The sequence below is a fragment of the Gymnogyps californianus genome, chromosome 5, assembly GCF_018139145.2.
Source record: "Gymnogyps californianus isolate 813 chromosome 5, ASM1813914v2, whole genome shotgun sequence".
Lineage (NCBI taxonomy): Eukaryota > Metazoa > Chordata > Aves > Accipitriformes > Cathartidae > Gymnogyps > Gymnogyps californianus.
In genome coordinates this window covers 26,683,671-26,705,031 of record NC_059475.1, presented here as the reverse complement: position 1 = coordinate 26,705,031, position 21,361 = coordinate 26,683,671, and the positions used below count along the sequence as shown (strand labels likewise).

Below are 21,361 nucleotides of genomic sequence, written 5' to 3'. Positions count from 1 at the left end.
GCGCTCCATGACGAGAGCACTCCAGCAGCATCAGGAGCCCGACTCGCGCTCTGATAGGCTGCCTTGCCCCGGCAGGCGCGCGCCCGCGGCGGAGCTCTTCCTAGTGGGCTCGCGGGGGCGCGCGCGCCGTCGCTGGCGCCGTCGGTGGCTCCTGCCGCGCGCCGCCCGTACGCCGCTCCTCGCTGTCAGCAGCTCGCGCGGCGCTCCCCGCCCTCGGCGCGCGCGCTGTCCGCGTCTCGCGCTTCACCTCCTCAGTCCGCCGGCGGCTCCGTTAAGCGGCGGCGGGTTCCTGCTTCCGTCTCCTCACCGCGGTGTCCCCCCCCCCCCCCCCCCCGTCCTCCCCTCCCCCTCGCCGCCCCTCCGCTCGCCCCGGCGTCTCCCCGCGCCCGGCACCCTCGGCGACGGCAGCGCGGGCCCCGCCAGCGGCGCCGGCACTCGGGTAAGGGGGTGCAGGGGCAGAGCGGGAGCCGCGGCGGCGGGGAAGCGGGTGCCGAGCGGAGACCGGGCTGCTCCAGCCAGCGCTCCCCATCCCTGCCCCGGGCCTGGCGCCGCCGCTGTTGCGACTCCGGCGCTGCTCAGCAACCGCCGCCGCCGGGGTGGTGGTGGCGGGGAGGGAGCCGGTCCCCCGCCGTGTGCCGGGTTCCCCGTGGGCTCCCTTACCTGAGGGGCGCTGGCGGGGCCTGAAGCCGCCGGGGAGCGCGGCGGGGGCCCTGCGCCCGGCGGGGGAAGGGGAAGCCGGGACTTGGCGGGCGGCTGGGGCATCACCGTCGGCAGCGGGGCCGGGCCGGGCCCAGGAGGGAGGTGCGTGCGAGCCCCGGGCGGCGGCGTTGCCCCGGGGAGCCGCGCGGGCAGCGGGGTTCCCGCGGTGGGGAGCGCGGCTGCCGCCGTCCCGTGCGCCGCGGCCGCAGGGCGCGGGGGGCGGCCTCCAACTTTCCTTGTCCCAGGAACTGCGGCCGCCCGAGGGGACGCCTGGTTTTGGCAGAGAGAGGTACACGGGAAACGTGGGCTTTATGGACGGACCTTGTGCTCTAGGGCCGCCTGGTAGCTCCAGGAAGCGCTTGTCTTACAAGGGTGCAGAGCCATCGGTTGTTGCCTGGGGCTTTTCCCACGGCGACCTTTACCGTATTTCGGCACATCTAACTGCTTTGGTCTTGGATTCCGTTACTGATAAGGCTCCGGCGATTTTTCCTCTGGTCAAGTTTGTGCTTGATGTATGCTCAGGTCTTTCACACGTGTGTGCGAGTGTGTACCCATTGTGTTCTAGATGCTCTCCAAAGACCAGGCTGTGACCCTCTGCTTTCAGAAGCTCATGATTGAGGGCACAAGAATAGGTAGAGGCTATAATGCTGTGGTGCAGGTTGTACCAAAAAGCCTATGGGCATAGACATCAGCTGAAAAATTGCTTGTTGAAAGACTGTAAGTTCCTCGGGGCAGTACCTGCTGTCATTGTGTCCTCAATGCACACATGGTACACTGTGATCCACATGCTGTGTGTACGTGGATGTGGAAAACAACCATGTGTTCAGAACATTCTTCACTTTGTCTGTGATCTTGTGTTAGTACTTAGTGCCTTTTCTTTTGTGTGTGTGTTTATACTGAAACATACATGTCAGCTGAAACGCATATGTTTCAGTATACACATGTACATTTATACACATATATATACGTACTCCCTCTACTCCAAAATGCACTATTTTAATGTCTAGGCATTAACTGAAAGCTAGTTGAGTAAATACTTCAGAAAGAGTGTTTAAGCATGAAAAGGTTTTTTGATTTTACAGTTTTAATCTTTTTTCTTTTTCTAAGTCATTCTCCACTGTAAATTGTCAAAAACTTTAGAAAAGTCTGAACTGCAAAAGCAAATAAATGGCCAACATTGCCTGTGCTGCTGCTGCTGCGTGGGGTGGTTTTATAGAAGGCTCTGTTACAATTCCTTCCATTATTAAAGAAAGCTAGTTATTACGAGTTGGTGACTATGCTTTGATGTATTTCCAGTAACTTCTGTTTCTCTAGTTATTACAGGTATGCTTACTGCCAAATTTTTATTGATACTTGTTAGGGTTTCATATGTATATGTACCTTAAACTGGCAAACTAGCGTATTGCAAAGTTTGCATATTTTCCCAACAACACATAATGAGACAACCTTTTTTCAGTGTTGAAAGTATAATTAATTATTCATATTTTCTGAGCAAGCAGTTCAATAATGAGGGAAGGGTAGGAATCAACCTGGAGTGTTGAATCATGCAAATTCACTCGTTTAGTGATGTAGCTGCCAGGACATTTGACAACTGGGAAATACAGAGCGTCAGATTGGAAGTTGTAGCCTTCTTTCTCTTTTAGTCTTGTGTCTTTGTGTGTTTAAAATTTTGGCAGTTTCATTAGCTGAGCAACTGAAAAGATACTAGTTCTAGCTAATATTAGAACAAGAAAAAAATGTTAGCTGTACTTGCTGGGGTAGAAATGGAGCTAATTCACCATAAGTGAATTAGTAAAGGTAGTACTAAATCACATAGGGGCTTCCTTTTGTTTTGGCATCTGTGGTTTATGATCACTTTATTGGGACTGCAAACAGAGGCTTGATTGTATAATGGAATGTTTATATATTACAAATATTGCAGACCATTTATAGGATTAATCTGAAAAATTGTATTTTTGGTCCATTCCTGTCTCTCTGTAGCTGTATAAAATTGCTGCTTTATCTGTCAGATCTGTTCTAAACCAAATGATTTTCCCAGTCTTGGAATTTATGTACAGTAAAAAATAATGATAATTTTACATATACATTATCTGATCAATCTGTTCATTGACATTTAAGGGGATAAGATGAAGAAGATTTGGACTTGAGTATTTAAATCGTGTTGCAGAGTCAGAATTTAAAATAAAAAGTAATTACTATAATGTTAGGCTGGTCTGGAGGGGGAGCTAGTGTCAAAGCAAAATGTGACTTAATATTTTCTGGACTCATTCAAAAGCTTGCTGTTTGGTCATAGAACATACTTCTAATAAAATAAGAAAACAAATGTAGATGATGCATGCCATGTATGATTGCATTAATATGCATCTCTTTTATATGATGAATATAATCTGCAAGTGAAGTGATGTTTGTGTTTTTTAGGGAAATCACGCGTATATTTTGCTATTATGCAACAAAAACTATCTTCAAAGAACTTTGAAGTTGCAAGATGAAGCTCTCATAAATCATGAAATACCAGAATTAGGGATTCTTGTAAGAACTGTTATTTGGCCTGTAAATATATGGTTACATGTTACACTTTTCCCTACAATATTTCTTTCAGTATATAGCATAAATGGCATAGGTTATGTTCAGCGAGCAACATTGAATCTTTTTTCTTGGTATCAAATAATGTGTGGCCTTACTATTTGTTATGTGCTGTTCATACTGTACCTTCTTAATTTCCTCTTTTGCTGTTTCATTACCTTCAGCCTCTAGTGCCTGCATGTTTCACTAGTATTTTCACAGAAGTCTCTGGAGATGTGTTATGTGTCCCTTCGTGTTGAATATCCAATTTAGGGCCTTTATGATATGATTTTTCAAAATAATCTATCAGTGTTTTAATGATTTGCATGCTTTAAAATGTTTTCTCATAAAGGTCTGTCTCCCTATGTATTTTACTAACAATAACCTGGCTTTTCTTCGTTATTTTTTATGGATCCCTTAACAGGAATCCATGAATGCGTATGCTAGAAAAGACCTCACTGCTTGATTTGTAGTATGGTGTCTGTTGATTTAGACTGCAACTATAAATATTTAGATCTGCTGCAATGTTAACCCCAAGATACTAAGTCCAAAATTTTGATGAAGAGTGGATTGTCCATTGAAAGTTTGTGTGGTTTCTGTTTTTTGTTTTTTTTTTTTTTTAAGACGATTTGCTTGCAAGGAACAAGAAGAAAATCAAATTTTCCAGGACAATATTAATTCCCTCTCTTTTTCTGCAATACCTATCTTATTAACAGCACGCTTGCCAACATTTGCAGTGCATATGGCAAGGTCCTTATATAATATAGTGTCATTATTTCAATTTTTTTTAACATCTTGTTCAGTAATACAGCAAGAGTACCTTGCACACAAGGGCACAGAGAACAAGATCAAATAATCTTTAATTTTTGTGATGTGACTATAGTGTTTTTTTTTTTTTTTTAAACCGAGGATTAGGTTTTTGGTACTCATCTGTTTAAAAAAATTCTTTGCACTTAAACAAAATGTTCAATGTGCTAGATTAAAAAAGGCAGCAACTCTGATGGACAGGAAGAAACCTTTTATCATGTGGGATTGCATTATAGCATATAAGTCTTTAGAAAGGCTGAAATGTGTATGTTTTGCCATGAGACTTCTGCCACTTGAGCTGGCAGAGAATGTGATGCTAGTAATTTGTAGTTCATCTGTGGTCCAAATGATATGGTCTGTGAATGGTTTTCTGAGATTTTTAAGTATTTCAAAGTAGTGACAGAACTCTGGTATCTCGGGTTCTATTCCAGGCTCTGGGAATGAGTATGTTCTGGTGGATGCTGATTTCTCTGCTTATTCCGTCCCAATCTTTTTTGCCCTATATCTGAAATTTTCTATTTTCCCCAAGTAAACAGTTTGTTTCTTGCTAAAGGGCTTCTTATCTGAGATCCAGAACTGCTGTGCAGGGGAGATTCTAATTAATAAATTGTTTATCCCAGTGTTCTTTCACTGTTTGAGTCCTAGCCAGTTATTTGCGCTCCTGTCTGCTAGTCTCAGGCTTCTGTCCACTATCCTCAGCTTCACATCCAGTTCTCTATCATGGCTAGGATCTGTCCTCTCGATGTTGTGCATTTCTGCTGGCTCCTATTCTATCTTCTGAAGTTTTCTAACTTCAGTGTTGTACTTCATTCTGGTCGTCCTGCCTAGCTAGTCTCTCATCTGAATTTGTTTTTTCCTTTCCTACCAGTCTTCTCACCCATCTCAGACTTGGTCTGTATCCCAAATTCAAGGTTCTGTTCACTGTGTCAACTGTATCAGCTTTATCCCACGTTGCAGTTCTTTCTTCAGTCAAGTCCTGTTGGTCCCCCTCTCTTCCACCCTTTTGTTCATGTGGATAGCTTACCTCTTTGTGCTTTCTGGGTCCAGCAGGATATCACTGAGAAGCAATTTAGATGCCAGTGGTCCATCCTGATACTGAGCAAAACAAGCAGGCCTATCAAGAGATGAGCTTGGCTTAACAGGGAACTCATGTCTGAGCTCCAGTGTAAAAATGGGACGTACAAGCAGTGGAAGCTGGGACAGGCTGCAAAGGAGAAATTCAGAAACATTGTCCTGGTATGTAGGGATGACATCAAGACAGCGAATGCTCACCTAGAGATGACACTTGCAAGGGAGGTCAAGGGCAGCAAGAAGAGTTTCTTCTGGTGCTTTAGTAGTAAAAAGCTGCACAAGTAAAATATGGGCTTCTTTCTGAATGCAATGTGTTATTTAGTGACGGTGGACACAGGCTGAGGTACGCAATGCCCTCTTTTACTTAGTGAGTCTTCACCAGCACGGTCTCCCAGGCCTCTGTGCTTAGTGGCAGGGTTTGAGGAGAGTAGCTACCAGCAGTGGATGAGGATTGAGTTGGGGATTATTGAGAGAACTCGAATCATACACGTCCATGTGGCCAAATGGACTGTGTCTGAGGATGTTGATAGAGCTGGCCAGAGTCACACTGAGCTCCCTCCCCATCATCTTTGAAACATCTTGGATATCAGAACTTCCTGATGACTGGAGAAAGGCATATGTTTCACTCTTCAAAAAAGGCCAAAATACAGTCCAAGGAGCTACAAAGCTGGCTAGCTTCCTTTTCATCCCTGGGAAAATAAGGGTATGGGTGTTCTTGGAACACGTTGCTGGGCACAAGAAGAAGGAAGTGATTGGGAACAATTGGCATGGATTTATCAAAGGTAAATCACGCATGACTAGCCTGATTGCCTTCTATGGTAAAATGGTTGAATTTTTGGATGAGGGAAGAACAGTGGATTTCATTTACCTTGACTTTAGCAAGGCTTTCAACTTGGTCTCCAACAATATTCTTGTATCCAGATTTGGACACTACAGTCTGAGTGGATGGAGAACTAAATGAGTAAAAGACTGATTGGATGGATGGACTTAGAAAATAGTGGTTAAAATGTCATATAGGGAGGTTGGTAACAAGTGGGGTACTGCAGGGGTTCATCCTGAGAAGGTGATAGAGTGCACTCTTGTGCTTGCAGATGACGCCAAATTGGGGGGAATAGTTGATATGCATGAGGATGGGGCTGCCATTCAGAGGGACTTTGGCACTGTGAACACAAGGCCCATCTGGAGCCTTATGAAATTCAAGGACAAATGCAAAGCCCTGCACCTGGGAAGGAAGAGCACCTTGCAGTGATACAGGCTGGGACTGACTGGCTGGGAAGCAGCTCTGCTGGACAAACCTGGGGTCCTGGCGGACAGCAGTCTGACCATGGGCCAGCAGCGGCTTGCCCCTGCGGAAAAGAAGGGCAACAACATCCTGGGCTGTATTAACAGGAACATAGCCAGTAGATGGAGGGAAGTGATTATCCCTCTCTCCTTGGTGCTCATTAGACCGCATCTAGAGTACTGCGCCCAGTTATGGGACCCTCAATACAGGAAAGACATTGATAAACAGAAGTGAATTCAGTGGAAGGCTATCAAGATGGTTAAGGAGCTGGAGCACTTCCCTGTGGGGAGAGGCTGAGAGAGTTGGGTTTGTTCAGCTGGAGAAGAGGTGGCTTCAGGGGGATCTAAGAACAACCTGCTGGTGTCTTTGAGGAGATCACTGAGAAGATGGAGTCAGGCTCTTTACTGAGGCGCATGGTGGGAGGACACAAGGCAGTGGTCGTAAATTGAAACAAAGAAGGTTCAGACTGGATATAAGGAAAAACTTTCTCTCCATGAATGTAGTCAAGCTGTGGAAGAGGTTGCCCAGAGAAGCTGTGTAGCCTCTGTCCTAGAGGTTTTCAAGACCCAGATGGATAAAACTGAGCAACCTGATCTGATCTCATAGTCAACTTTGAGCAGGACGTTGGACTAAGGACATCTGGAGGTCCCTTCCAACCTGTATTACCCTATGAGTCTACAACTGCGGATGTGTAGCTCCCAGAAGCCTTATACTGGAATGCAGTCAGTACAGACAGAATGTATAGGTGACTCAGCTATAACATATCAAAACAAAATCAATAACAGTAATGTTACAGTGAGCTTGACAAAAGCATCATTTGTGTGTCAGGATATGCATTTTGCTGTCCCTTAGGAAGATGCATGTGGATCTTAAAGCATGCAAGTGATTAAACTTTTTTTAAAAAAATAGCCTTTTGTAATGGGGAAAATGTATGTTTCTGTAGCTTTCCTTGGAAAGGGGAAAAAAAATGTTTTGCATACAATGAAAACATTGAAGTAGCTCAGCTTTGACATGGACACCTGGCACAGAATGTGTCATCTTGGAAAGCCTTTGCCAACTTAAAGGAAACTGAAAAATGAATCTTCTACAAGGAGGTATCTGGCAGCCTTAAAAATAGGTGATCTTTCTGGGTCATTTGTCATGATATGTATGTAAATTCATATTATGTAGCTCATAATGCATCATTTCAAGGTGGTGATTTTCTGACTATCTGTTAAATCAGTTGCAATCAATTCTGATTTCCCCTCCCCCCCAATACATGATATACTAGTTCCCTTACATGATTATTGTTTCTTCCTGTTCTTTTCTCCTCCCTCCCTCCCTCCCCCCTCACATTTTTAGAGTGGGGATGGGGAACAAATAAAGGAGGAGAAGCAATCCTAAGATACGAGGAGCCGAGTAACTGTTTTGGAAGACTTTTGGCCACAAGTCTTCAAATCAGGAGAGTTGCCTGTAGCAAAGAGCTACTGTTAAATGACAGACTGGGGATTTTTTTTTTTTTCAAATTTATTTTTTATTTTTGTTTTTCAAGTATGACATGCTACATGAGGAAATCTTTGAATGACCCTTTTCTGAGGTTTTTGCCCCTTTATTTGTATTTACTAACCTGTAGTCTTTAGGGATGCTACCTGAGGCAAGTGGTGTCTGTAGCAAAGCGTAGTTTCCAGTGAATTAACAATTTTACTTAGTTCCTTCAAATATTAGATATTAATAAAGCATAATTTACATAATTTATTTTCAGGTATAATACATTAAAAATGAAACACTTCAGGTATTGGTCATTCTAGAATTTGGTGAAGTTTGTGCTGCTACAATTGCTTTATGGTAGCAATATTAATTCTGAATGAAAATGCTTTTTAGGAGTCTGCTTTCATGATATGTTTGCTTCATAACCTTATAGTGGTAAGGTGAATAATTTTCTGTAATACTAGAGAGTTGCTTTTGTGAGACAGTTAATAGCAATGAATATCACTATGACATTATTAATTCTGCAAGGTAAAGACTGTTTTTAGAAGCTTGTGGAACATTGCTGTGAATATCTTACGGAAGTTAATTGAGACTTGCTGTGTGTTAAACTCTTTCTTCAAAGCATTGCTCTTCCAAAAGGTTTTGTAAAAAACCAGTAAGAATTCTGTTCCAACAACCTCCCAATGTCCATCTTTAGTTTATTAAATTACTTATGTTGAACTTCACCATAATTTGGTTAGAACTTGCACAGTGTCATAATAACTTTTTATGGTAAGTCTGATTTGTATGGGTACAAATACATTTGTCAAGCTTTTTTGGAGGGTTTGGGTTTTTTTTTTGGAGGTGTTTATGTGCATGTATGTAATAAATATTAAAGTAACTATCTGACATGCTGTTTATTGAACAGTTCATAAAACTTATTTTTTAAAAAAATGAATTCTTTAAATTATTAGTGTATTCAATTATATAAATTTCTTCTTTAAACTCTTTGCCTATAGGGAGATTTCAGTTGACCAAGTGACCTGTTTCAAAATGTAAGCTTTCAGATTGCCTGGAACCTTTGTCTTTAGCTCTGTGCCTCTATTTATGATGATAAAATATGTAATATACCTGAAACATGTATACAGATTTCTGATATGCTGTACTTAGCTGACATCTTGTCTCTTTTTGGGTGTTTGCGAAGCAACTTCCTCTGTTTGACAGTCAGCATGGATATTCACACATTAAATGATTGTATACTTGAGACTGAACAGTTTTTGCTGTTGCAGTGTATGTCGTGTGTTGATGTTTTCTTTTCTCTCTCCTGTTTTTATCCCACTCCAAGTTGTATAAGACCATTCATGGCAGGGCACATTATGTCTTTAGTTTCTCTCAGCTTCTTAGGCAAGCATTTGTTCCTTATTTAGGGCAAGGTTTGAATTCACAGAAGAAAATTTTTTTTTTTTTAAAAATATATTAATTGTTCCCCCTACTTATGGTTTTGTTTCACTGAGACACCTTTGGTATTGTGCCATGCCTTGATATGCTTAGATAGTCTCTGCACTTCCTTTTTCTGTGGTCTGGATTTTTTAGCTTTTAAAAGGTTTGGAAAGACTTGCTCACAGTTTACAGTCTTCTGGATGCATGTCTTCACATTTCTGTTCATTAAATAAGTCTGTTTCACAGTTCTGTTGGGATTTTTTTTTTTTTAACAGTACAACATCTTACTTTTTGATCTGTCTGTTGCTTGGGGTGTTTTCAAGTTATAGCAGTTAGGCCAGTATGAATTACACCTTTTTCCTGATGTGGCCCACTGTTTAGGACACAGTGGCATTGAAAGATGTTCTCCTTGAGTTGTTCTTCATTGCAGATGCCTATTCAGCACTCCGGATTTTGGGTGGAACTGCTAGACATTCTCTCTGCAACTTTTGTTGTCTTTTAACTTCAGTGAGGTGGTGCTGGACTAGGTATCAATACTCTTAAGTTCACCCTACCAGGCTGTAAAGATGGATGGCAATTTGGGAAATATGACAGCTTACATTACACCCTATGACAACATCTTCAAACTCTGCAGGTGTGAGTGTGCTTTGTGTACTTCCTAGGGAGCAGGGGATGCTGTCCCTTAGGAGGTTGTTGATGGTTTCTTCTGATGTGATTTTTTTCCTTCAGTGGCAGCAGGACCCTTGGAATGCATGCGAGAAAGCCCTTTTATCCTTCTTCTCCACTTGATTACAGTGGATAGTGCTCTTACAGGATGAGGGATTCAATATAACCTAGAGCAAAGAAATGTTGGTCTCTCAAGGAGCTAGACGTACATATAAGATACAGAGAGTTCAGCATATTTTAAAATGCTTTTTTGATTTTCCTGTACAACATATTGCAGTGTCATGCATAGGTAATGATAGATAATAATTCTGCAGATTCTGTGTCTACAGAAGTGCTGAGAGAACATTGTCTCTATTCAGTTGATTGCTCTTCAGACCTCTCTATGTGTGTGCACAAAATCACTTGCTTGCAGTTTATCCTCAGGCATGCTGAACACACATCTCTGATATACCCCTAGTTGCTTCAAGCTGTTGGGCCAAGAATAGGAAATATCTCGAGTACTGAAATCTGACAGTAAGGTCATAAAACCATGTCTTGAGATGTAATAGGATATGCTGATATCTCTCAGCCAGAGACGTTTTGATCCTAGACTCTCCACAGAATGAGTTCAAGATACCATTTTACAGAACATTGATTTTTGCTTACTTCCAAGTCCACTGTTTTCTAAAGTCCTACAGGAGATAAGATCCTGCTGTCCCTGCTTTGCAGAGACAGTTACAATTTTGTGACCAACTATATTTTCAGTTAGGACTTCCAGGACTCTGCCTTTCATGACACATTTTCTTATGTAGTTGTGAGTACGTCTACTATTCCAGCTCTGTCAATCTCAGGTTCACTGTTTGAATGCTGTGGCTGTTTAGGGTGGGCTTGCTCATTCTTCACAAGTATAGAAGGGGAACTGTCAGATTTGTATGCCTGCCTAAGTGGCTTAGTTAGCTGGATGCATGTCTCCAGTGTTGGTCCATTCACAGTTACAGTTGATTCCCTGCTGAAACAAACTCAAATTTTTTTTTTTTTTTGCTGTGTGGCAATTTTTTCTCTTTGGTCTTACTTTAAGGGTTTGTCTGTGCTCTCTCACTCTATAGTTCTGATATTTAAGCAGGGAACACTCATGCCATTTTCCCCAGAAAATGCTCCGTATTATGGCAATACCTGAGTCCACTGCCCTTTGCCAAAACACAAAAAATGCTTTTATAAACCTGCTCTCTTTCTTTCCTTACCTAGGTTATTTTCTTGGCTATATCTAGACAGTATATGGAGGGTCAACCATTGCGAGGTCACTCTCAATAATCTTTGAATGATCATGGCAACTGGGAGAAGTGCCTAAGGACTGGAGGAAAACAAATGTCACTCCTGTCTTCAAGAAGGGCAAGAAGGAGAACACAGGGAACTACAGGCTGGTCAGCCTCACCTCGATCCCAGGGAGGGTGATAGAACAACTAATCCTGGAAACCATTTCCAGGCATGTGAAGGACAAGAAAGTAACCAGAAGTGGTCAGCATGGATTCACCAAGGGGAAGTCATGCTTGACCAACTTTGATAACCTTCTGTGATGAAGTGACTGGCTTGGTAGACAAGGGGAGAGCAGTGGACATTGTCTATCTAGACTTCAGTAAGGCTTTTGACACTGTCTCCCGTAAGATTGTCATAGAGAAACTGATGCAGTATGGGCTGGATGAGCAGATAGTGAGGTGGATCGAAAACTGGCTTGATGGCTGGGCCCAGAGGGTGGTGATCAGTGGCACAAAGTCTAGTTGGAGGCCAGTAACTAGCAGTGTACCCCAGGGGTCAATACTGGGTCCAGTCCTGTTTAACATCTTTGTTAATGACTTGGATGATGGGGGTGGGGTGCACCCTCAGCAAGTGTGCTGATGACACAAAACTGGGAGGAGTGGGTAATATGCCAGAGAGTTGCGCTGCTGTTTAGAGGGACCTGAACAGGCTGGAGAAATGGGCTGACAGGAACCTCATGAAGTTCAACAAGGGGAAATGCCAAGTCCTGCACCTGGGGAGGAACAGCTCCATTTGCTGGGCACTGACTGGCTGGAAAGCAGCTTTGCAGAAAAGGACCTGGAGTTCCTGGTGGACACCAACTTGAACATGAGCCATCAATGTGCCCTTGCGGCTAAAAAGGCTAACAGTATCCTGAGCTGCATTGGGAGGAGTGTTGCCAGCAGTTCGAGGGATGTGATCCTTCCCTTCTGCTCAGCACTGGTGCGGCCACACCTGAAGTACTGTGTCCAGTTCTGGGATCCTCAGTGCAAGAGAGACATGAACGTACTGGAGAGAGTCCAGGAAAGAGCCACAAAGATGATGAAGGAGCTGGAGCATCTCTCCTATGAGGAAAGACTGAGAGAGTTGGGGACTGTTTAGCCTAGATAAGAGAAAGCTCAGGGGAATCTTATCAATGTATATAAATACCTGAAGGGGGGTACTGGAGTGGGGGTGAGGTGAGAGGGACAGTGCAGCATACTTTCTGGATCTTAGTAAGAAGGGCCCGGCAACAAATGGCTTAATAAGATAACTGCTTTAATAAGACAGACTAAGAGAAATATAGATAGTGAGTACATCTTACATCCCTCCAGGTGCTGGGCACCCCGCGTTTATGCAGCACCAGATGGAGCCTGGATGGATTTTCCCCTGGTGCACTGTGCAGAGCAGAGAAGATCCTGTCTGTGGAGAGCAGCTCTCCCTTCTGGTTATTTGAGCCTGTCCTGGTTTCGGCTGGAATAGAGTTAATTTTCTTCCTAGTAGCTGGTATAGTGCTGTGTTTTGGATTTAGTAGGAAAATAATGTTGATAGCACACTGATATTTTTAGTTATTGCTAAGTAGTGTTTATCCTAAGTCAAGGATTTTTCAGCTTCTCATGCCCAGCCAGAAAGAAGGCTGGAGGGGCACAGGAAGCTGGGAGGGGACACAGCCAGGACAGCTGACCCAAAATGGCCAAAGGGATATTCCATACCATATGACATCATGCCCAGTGTATAAACTGGGGGGAGTTGGCTGGGAGGGGCGGATCGCTGCTCGGGAACTAACTGGGCATCAGTCGGTGAGTGGTGAGCAATTGCGTTGTGCATCACTTGTTTTGTATAGTCTAATTCTTTTAGTATTATTATTGTAATTTTATTATTATTATTTTCCTTCCTTTCTGTCCTATTAAACTGTCTTTATCTCAACCCACAAGTGGTGTTTTTTTTTTTTCTGATTCTCTCCCCCATCCCACTGAGTGGGGGGAGTGAGCGAGCGGCTGCGTGGTGCTTAGTTGTCGGCTGGGGTTAAACCACGACAGAGCTATTATATAATTCACTTACAAGAAAACAACTCTATTGCTAAAGGATGTTCTCGTAAGAAATTCTTGCTGCACTTTTGGATAAAGGCAAGACCACGTAATCACTGGTACCAAGGTGGAACTGCTTGCAGGCTCTTCTGTTACAATTAGCTGGTTGAGTTTAACTTGCAGCCAAGGAGTTTGTGCAGCACAGCATAGGCCTGTGCCCACTCAGGTTAATTGTTGTGTGGATCACTAACTTCTAAATGTGCAACTATCTCTTGGTCAGGATCAGTACACGAGGGTACAAAGAGGACAGAGCCAGGCTCTTTTCAGTGGTGCCCAGTGACAGGACAAGAGGCAATGGGCACAAACTGAAACACAGGCGGTTCTGTCTGAACATACGGAAACACTTTTTTACTGTGAGGGTGACAGAGCACTAGCACAGGTTGTCCAGACAGGTTGTGGAGTCACCATCTTTGGAGACACTCAAAAGCTGTCTGGACATGTTCCTGGTCAACTCTAGGTGGTGCTGCTTGAGCAGGGCGTTGGACAAGATGACCTCCAGAGGTCCCTTCCAACCTCACCTATGCTGTGATTCATTGCAGTGCCGTGGTTTGATGTTTGTTTTCTCAAGGGAGGATGCTTTTCTGTTGGCACTGAACACTTCTCCCTGTAGTTGAGACTGGATTCCAAAAAGATACAAAACCAATATTGCGACTACATATCTCATGAGCATGCAGGTCACTAGAGTTTAAGCTGTGTATGAATCTTAATTGCAAAATGGCTTCCTGGGTCTCAGTTATGCTTTCTACAAGTATTTTGTTATTTATTGTATAAGCACTAGGAACGATTCTGTATGTAGTTGAATGGTCTTCTGATACCTGTCAACTTCTTTCCATTGTACTCTCTGTCGTAGCCTTGCTTTTTTTTTTTTTTTTAATTTACAGAAAGAATCTGAGGTTGTAAAATGTTCTTCGCCTTATGTCAGATGCAGGATGGAAAGCAGTAGACCTGAGAAAGGGTTAAATGAGTTATAAAGACAAAGGGAGCACAAAACTATTAGTCGAAATGCCTGAGGCAAGTAATTGTGAAGGTCTGAATGTATAACAGAATTCTGATTATTGATCGGCAGTTTTTGCAATTATGGTTAGCCCTTGTTGAAATAATGTTTGATAAATACATTAACATGTAATAGGACTTGGTTTTCCTATGCTTTTGTCACCAATTGTAATAACTGTAAAGGAATTTTTGTGCTAAGTTAGACCTATTGGCTATAGCGAAGTGAATTGTTCAAGAGCTAGTGACACTTTGCAAAAAGTAGGGAACTGGTAGGTAGCAGTACAGCATTTCTACAGGGATGATGTCATCTTGTTCAGCTAAGTAGAATGATTGAAATTAATTTTTTAAATGAGGGTTTCTCATTAGTTTACCTGAAGACATAATTGCAGTGTTTTCTATATTTTTACTTGAATAAGTTGTTTATTTTTTGATGGAGTTTTAACTGAATTCTCAGGTTAAGTGCCTGTGGGTTTATGCTGAGTTGTTGAAAGGATACTATTCCTTCTGGACAGTAATTTAGGCAACTCAATATTTTGAGTTTCACCTGTTATTAAGATACCATTTTATCCAACTTTTTATGTCAAGTTGACATCAGTTGTCATTTGGAAAAGCTGAATATAAATCCTTTTTATCTGCAGTTTTTGTTGATGTGATGTGTATTTTTTTTCTTTTTTTTTCCCCCCAAACTGATCTTTGATTGGTCCTCTAATATAACGTGAATTTTACTAGTTTGTTAACTTGGGGATCCCTTCTGTAGTACTTTGACCTGGCAGATTCCAGGTTTGCTCTTGGTTAAATAACATCCTGCTTTCTCAGGCAGAGAGTCCTCTCCTTAAAGTAGAGATTTGTGAAAGAATTATGTATTTTAGAAGATAAGCATAAAATTGGCTATGATACAATGTAGTAAAGATTTTCAGGTATTGTCAAGTCATGCCATGTTGGTTAAGGCATCCGTATGATATTTTGAATGTGTTTTGCTACAGATTGTTTAGGAAAATAAATGATTAATCTTGATGGCTTTTTGTTTTTATAGATCTATATGACTAATTTTTTATGTTTCTAAAAATCTGAGCTAGTAGATGGGTTTAGTGTCCCATCAGATATGTTAACGAAGGTATCAATTACATGGTTATTTTTGAAAATAAATGTGAAAAATAGTAAGCAGAATTGTATCGTGTTAATTTCAGAGTGCTATCTCAAAAGTGCATACAGATTCTGAACAGCCTTCCTCTGACTTTCTTAATGTTTATATAGCTAATGTAAACACGGAAACACTTTTTCACAGTCTTTAAATGTTTATTTAAATATATTTTCTCATGACACTGATGTGAAATGTTGCAATATGCTCACACTGTGTTAGACAGCAAAGGTGCATCCTGGGAGTTCATGAAGATTACTGTTTCCTGCTGAGAAGTTTGTAAATAGTGGGTGTAATTCAGTGGCACCTGGAAGTCAAACACATTTAGCCAGTACAGTTTTTCATTTATTGAGGGGGTTTGCCTTCATCTGACTTCTAGGACAGTAAAGAACTGCTTGTGTACTTAATGTTTCTCTGTGCCATTTCTGTTATTCAAGTGCTCCTCAAAGTCATAAACAAATAGGGAACCTTTAGATTGATAACCTTTGTTAGTGGCTTTTCTCCTGAAGTCTCTTACAAATGTGTAGTATCATTGTTGCTTAAACTTCTTACCTTCCCTGGCAGAAGCAGTCACAAGGAGTTTGCTTATTTCTTTATCTGGCTTAGACATATCTTACCAAAAGAGGTGATAGCTGTGCTTTTTGAAATCATAAGTGCTTTGGAATGGAAGTATATGGAATGCTCCTTTGGACAGTTCTTTTCTTGGTGGTTGCTTGAAAATGTTGCATCAATGTGGTGTTTATTAACTGCCATCACCTGGTGTTGAAGGGTATCTAGAGCTCAGAGCCCTTAGATTATGGCATTTTTTAATTTATATGTTAGGTCAAATGTGATTATAGAGAAAAAAGTGCTGTGAACTGTGGATTCTCATCTGAGAATTCTTCAACTGTGTTTGGATGTGCTGTGTGGAGACTTACTGTTATTTTGAACGTGGATAGTCCCAGGTGTGCACAGTTAGCATGTACTAACATTAAAAAAACCCCAAAATACAGTGTGACAGTATTTAAGAATAATCAGTGTAAATACTTTTTGTGGTGTATTAGTAGCACATATATCAGTGTGAAAAGTTTCTGCTGGAATGTGGTAAACCAAAATGGAATATTGTCTTTCGAACTGTGATTTCTAATGGCATTTATACTATTGCAGGGGCCTGTCTTCCCTAAGCTGCACTTATTACATATGTGTAATTGGTGACAGTTACTCAGTCAGCATATGTAGTGTGTGGAGAAAAGATATTTGGAAGGAAGAGTCATCAGTTCTTGAGGATGCAGTTTGAGCCTCAACAAAACATTTTGTGTCTCAGCTATCTTTTATCTTGCTCTTTTTCAGCTTTAGACTTTCTGTTTCCTGATGGAGATGTATGAAGCGTAGTGACAAGTTTGTCCTTCTTTATCCAGTAGGCTCTTTAATGAGTTCAGTGATGGACAGCACTGATGTCAAACTGTATCTCTGTAAAACTATGCGTATAGTGAAAGCTACTACAAAATGTGCTTTTACATCAGGTTTAAGATTACATCTCAGTGTTTTTTAACATTGTCTCAATGTATTTTATTTCATGCTTCCTGGAGTTCTTCCATATACTGCCTTTTCCTTTCCTACTGTCCTCTTACTGGGGTCAGGATTTAGCAGAAAACCCAATTTCACTGTTCCGTATCCCTTGGTGTTTGAGTACCGCCTTGTCTTCTTTGTGTGGTGTCTGTCAGCACCTCTAGACTGCTGTGGGAAAGGGTGATCTATGGCTAAGTGAAGCTGTTTATTATGAAGGAAAACTGAAGTGATACTTGATATAATTTATGAAGTTCTTTGCTGTATGAAAACTAGTTTATACCTATAGTATAGATTATACATATCCATATTTTACATATATAGATATACATATATACAAAACTGTATAATTATACTAGATTATATCTAATACTGGTCACGTAGGGTAGCTTGTACCACAGTCATTGGATAGTGTAGGGAAACCCGAATTACTACCAATATATACTTGGTTTGAGAACCACTGAAGAACTCTCAGTTGTGGAGCCTTTAACCCACAGTAAATTCATTGCAGTGAGTCTGTTTGCGTTCTTTCGTACATTATAGACTGAAAGAGATAAAAAGATGAAATTCAGCTTGATTAAACTCAACATGTAACTTTAAAAATGGTATTTGCTTTTTATCCCTAAGTAGGGAAGACATATGTATAATTTTCTAAAAATTTCCTTCCTAAATTAAGCATCAGAGGAATAAGAGAGGAATGCAAGATTGCCTAATGGATAGTAAAAGTGGGAGATAGGAAAATAACAGAACCACTTCAGGAGGAACCTTCGTGCATACATTTGGCAATAGTCTCTTCTTAATATCACACTATTTTAGTCTGTGGTGAAGCAGGCTTGTCCTGGTTTCGACTAGGATAGAGTTAATTTTCTTCATAGTAGCTAGTATGGGGCTATGTTTTGGATTTGTGCTGGACAGTGTTGATAATACAGGGATGTTTTAGTTACTGCTGAGCAGTGCTTACATGGAGTCAAGGCCTTTTCTGCTCCTCACATCACCCCACCAGCGAGTAGGCTGGGGGTGCACAAGAAGTTGGGAGGAGACACAGCTGGGACAGCTGACCCCAACTGACCAAAGGGATATTCCATACCATATGATGTCATGCTCAGCATATAAAGCTGGGGGAAGAAGAAGGAAGGGGAGGACATTCGGAGTGATGGCGTTTGTCTTCCCAAGTAACTGTTACACATGATGGAGCCCTGCTTTCCTGGAGATGGCTGAACACCTGCTTGCTGATGGGAAGTGTTGAATAAATTCCTTGTTTTTCTTTGCTTGTGTGCGTGGCTTTTGCTTTACCTATTAGACTGTCTTTGTCTCAACCCATGAGTTTTCTCACTTTTACCCTTCCGATTCTCTCCCCCATCCCACCGGGGGGGGAGTGAGTGAGTGGCTGTGTGGTGCTTAGTTGCTGGCTGGGGTTAAACCACAACAACGCTCAAGGAAAAGATGTGTCAAAAATTATTCAAATACGAGGAACTTAAAAGACATGAAACCTCTCTGAAATGAAATGCACCATAATATTAGTACATGTTTTTTCCCTAACATTTAGGATCCATAAAGCTTGGTGTGTAGTATCGAGGAACAGTTTCAAAGGCATTTTCTGGTGTACTGAAATATATAAATTGCATATTTTTGTGTGTAATGTTCATGCTAATGGAATTATATTCAATACATATTTTCAGCTTCCTTCATTATCAGGCACCGTCAGCCACCTAACAGACAAATTTCAAAAAGGTCTTTCAGATTTTTCCTATTGAAAATCCCTGACCACTTCTTTGATCTTAATTGCTAGAATCTCAGCTTTTATAGTCTTCTTGACCTTTGTTTGCAGATCTACCTTTGATTAGCCTGTGTCTGATAAACATGAAGCTGGAGTGCTGTCTCGCCTCAAGGGAAGCAGTGTTGTGTCTTCCTTTTTTCTCAGCTTCCTGGACGCTGAACACTGCTTGCATCTGTTCGTGGCCTTCCCACGGAGCAGCAATGGCAGCAGTATGAAATTGATACCATCTTTGAAATCTGCACAGCTGCTGGTATGGTTCTGAATCACAGCAGCAAAGTTGACCACAGTCTTGTTAATGTCACCTTACTGCTATTTGACCAATCAGTTAATAAAAGCAGAGTCACTCAAGCTGTTTGACAATAGACTTTGGAATAAAATGCTATGATTTTTATTTGGTTCTTGTTTGAAAAACTTAAAAAGAAAGGTGAGATTATGTATGAATTCCTAGTATAATTTCCATAGCAATATCAAACTGTGTGCTCACTGTAGGCAGGTTTGAAGAACTTACCTTTTTAAGAAGGAAGAAGAAAGAGGAATGAACAGGGTAGGCATCTAAGGCACAATATAAGATGCTGTTTCTTTTAATCTGCTACTACATGAATTGTTTCAATACATACATAAAGGATTCTTAGTAATTCTGTTGGTGTTGGTATTTCTCTTGTGTGTTCACTTCTCTTTCAATATAAATTTCTCTGACTCTAAAAGACCGAGTAGTGGTATTTGTAGGGGTGGCCGGTATTTGTAGTGGGTAGTAAGGTGTATATTTTTTAATTTTTAAAAAACTTTATCTCCTTTGTAGCTGAAGTTTGATAGGCTGAATTAAATCCCAGTTTAAAGTAATCCCTCATAATTAATAGCAAGGCCCTCTAGCTTTTTTATATAAATATGAAGTAGAAACAAAATATATTTTTTTTGGCTTACAGCTATGTTCCTTTTTGTTGTATTTTCAACATCACAATTGTTTTTCAGTGACATGCATGGTACTGTCTTTCTTCTGGGAAGCTTGCTGATTTAGATCTTACTTTTTTTTTGCTGGGACTGTCAAACATTGTATTCATAGCCTTGTCTTTTGATAGGATAGGCTTTCTCTTTTGAACTAATTACTGTAACCCATAACAAATAATCATGAGGCTGTACTGCACAAACAATTTCCTTCACATACAACCACAGGTTTGTTTCCTATTGAGTTTCTTGACCTTATTTCAAGAAAACAGGTTTTGCCAGCATTTCAGCCTTTATTTCTTCTTCATGTTGTCTGTATTCTCACTTAACAACTTTCTTAATTGGGCTTTCCTGACAGCTTTTTTCAGTCTTTTCTTTCAGTAGCCTGTGTCTAGAGAGAGTGTTCTCTCTGTGTGATTTCCTTGCCTCTAAATTTCCTCATTCTTTTGGTTAAATTTCTGAAGATGGTTACTACTTTCCCCTTTTCTTAGTTTTGTGTACTCTTCCAGACTTTATCTGCACTTAGTTTTTGTTTCCTTAAGCTGGTTTGATTTCAAATCCCTTTTGGCTGCATCAGCACTAATAAAGTGGATCATTTTCTGGTATTGAGGACAGCTGGCATGGATTGAGATTTGTCCTTTCTGTTAATCTCTCAGCCTTCAAAATAGGTAGCTGCATGCGCAGTACCATTTGGAAGTTTTCCCAGCCATGTGATAACCCTCAGACTGTTCCCAGAGTTTGGAAAAGTGCAGTTGGCCTTTATCAAAAGTATTTCAGGGCTTATTCTAACATGGTGATTTGCATTTCACTGTCTGGGAAAGTTTCAGGCATCAGTACATTGATGTGACCTTTTAGGTTAACTTTCGTAAAGCCAATAGTCAAGGCAGTTACCAACTAGAGGTTAACTCAGTTATATCTATGATCTGCTTCCTGAAAGGCCTGTCCTGTGAATCATTAATATTAAATCTTGTGCTTTGAATGATTCTGCTAGCTGTCTAGAAAACAAAACAAAAAACCCAAAACAAAACAAACAACTTCTCTCAACAGTCCATCCAAACCCTCATCCACTTAAATTTTCTTGTTTGGTAATTTATAGGAGATCTACACTTTCCTTCTCACTGTAACTTTCTTATTTTAATGTTACATGGAGTGTTTGGCTTCTGTTGCATTCTGGATCTCAGAACAAGTATACAAACCTTAGATATTCAAGACAAGATTTCCTGCTCCACCATCTATATCTGTCCTTCCTGAGCCAAGTATGCCCTCTAACTTTATGTAGTATCCCACTAAATGTGTTGTGTGCATTGAGTCGTATTTTTGTTTACTTTCTGAGATTTCCAGCTACTCTTGTTTTATTCCCTGTAGTTTTTGCATTAGTTTACAGAGATCAAGGAAGCTCTGAAGATTGTCTACTGTTTGCCATCTTTTCCTCCCTATGACCCTTTGGCTAACCATGCTTGCCACTCATCACTTTGGAGCTGTGATCTAGATTGGCATTTGTAAGTCTTGTTATTTTATTAAAGAGGACAGCCTTTGCCTTTAATTTGCTCACTGGTGATATGAATGGCAGCAGATTTTTAGCTTGCCAGGCTGGGAAGCACAGATGGCACTTCACATGGCTGAGAAGTGGGACTCTGGGGAAAAGAAACATAACA

At 41.3% G+C, this 21,361-nt stretch overlaps 1 protein-coding gene across 1 annotated transcript in view; it reads left to right on the top strand.

The window, feature by feature from the left end:
* The first annotated feature begins 394 nt into the window (after nucleotides 1-394).
* The window catches only part of FUT8 (fucosyltransferase 8), a 141,204-nt gene continuing 120,237 nt past the window's right edge, over nucleotides 395-21,361 (top strand). Inside the window, exon 1 of the mRNA XM_050898162.1 lies at nucleotides 395-439. The gene's annotated coding sequence lies outside the window, so the exon portion shown is untranslated. The remainder of the gene's footprint in view (nucleotides 440-21,361) is intronic.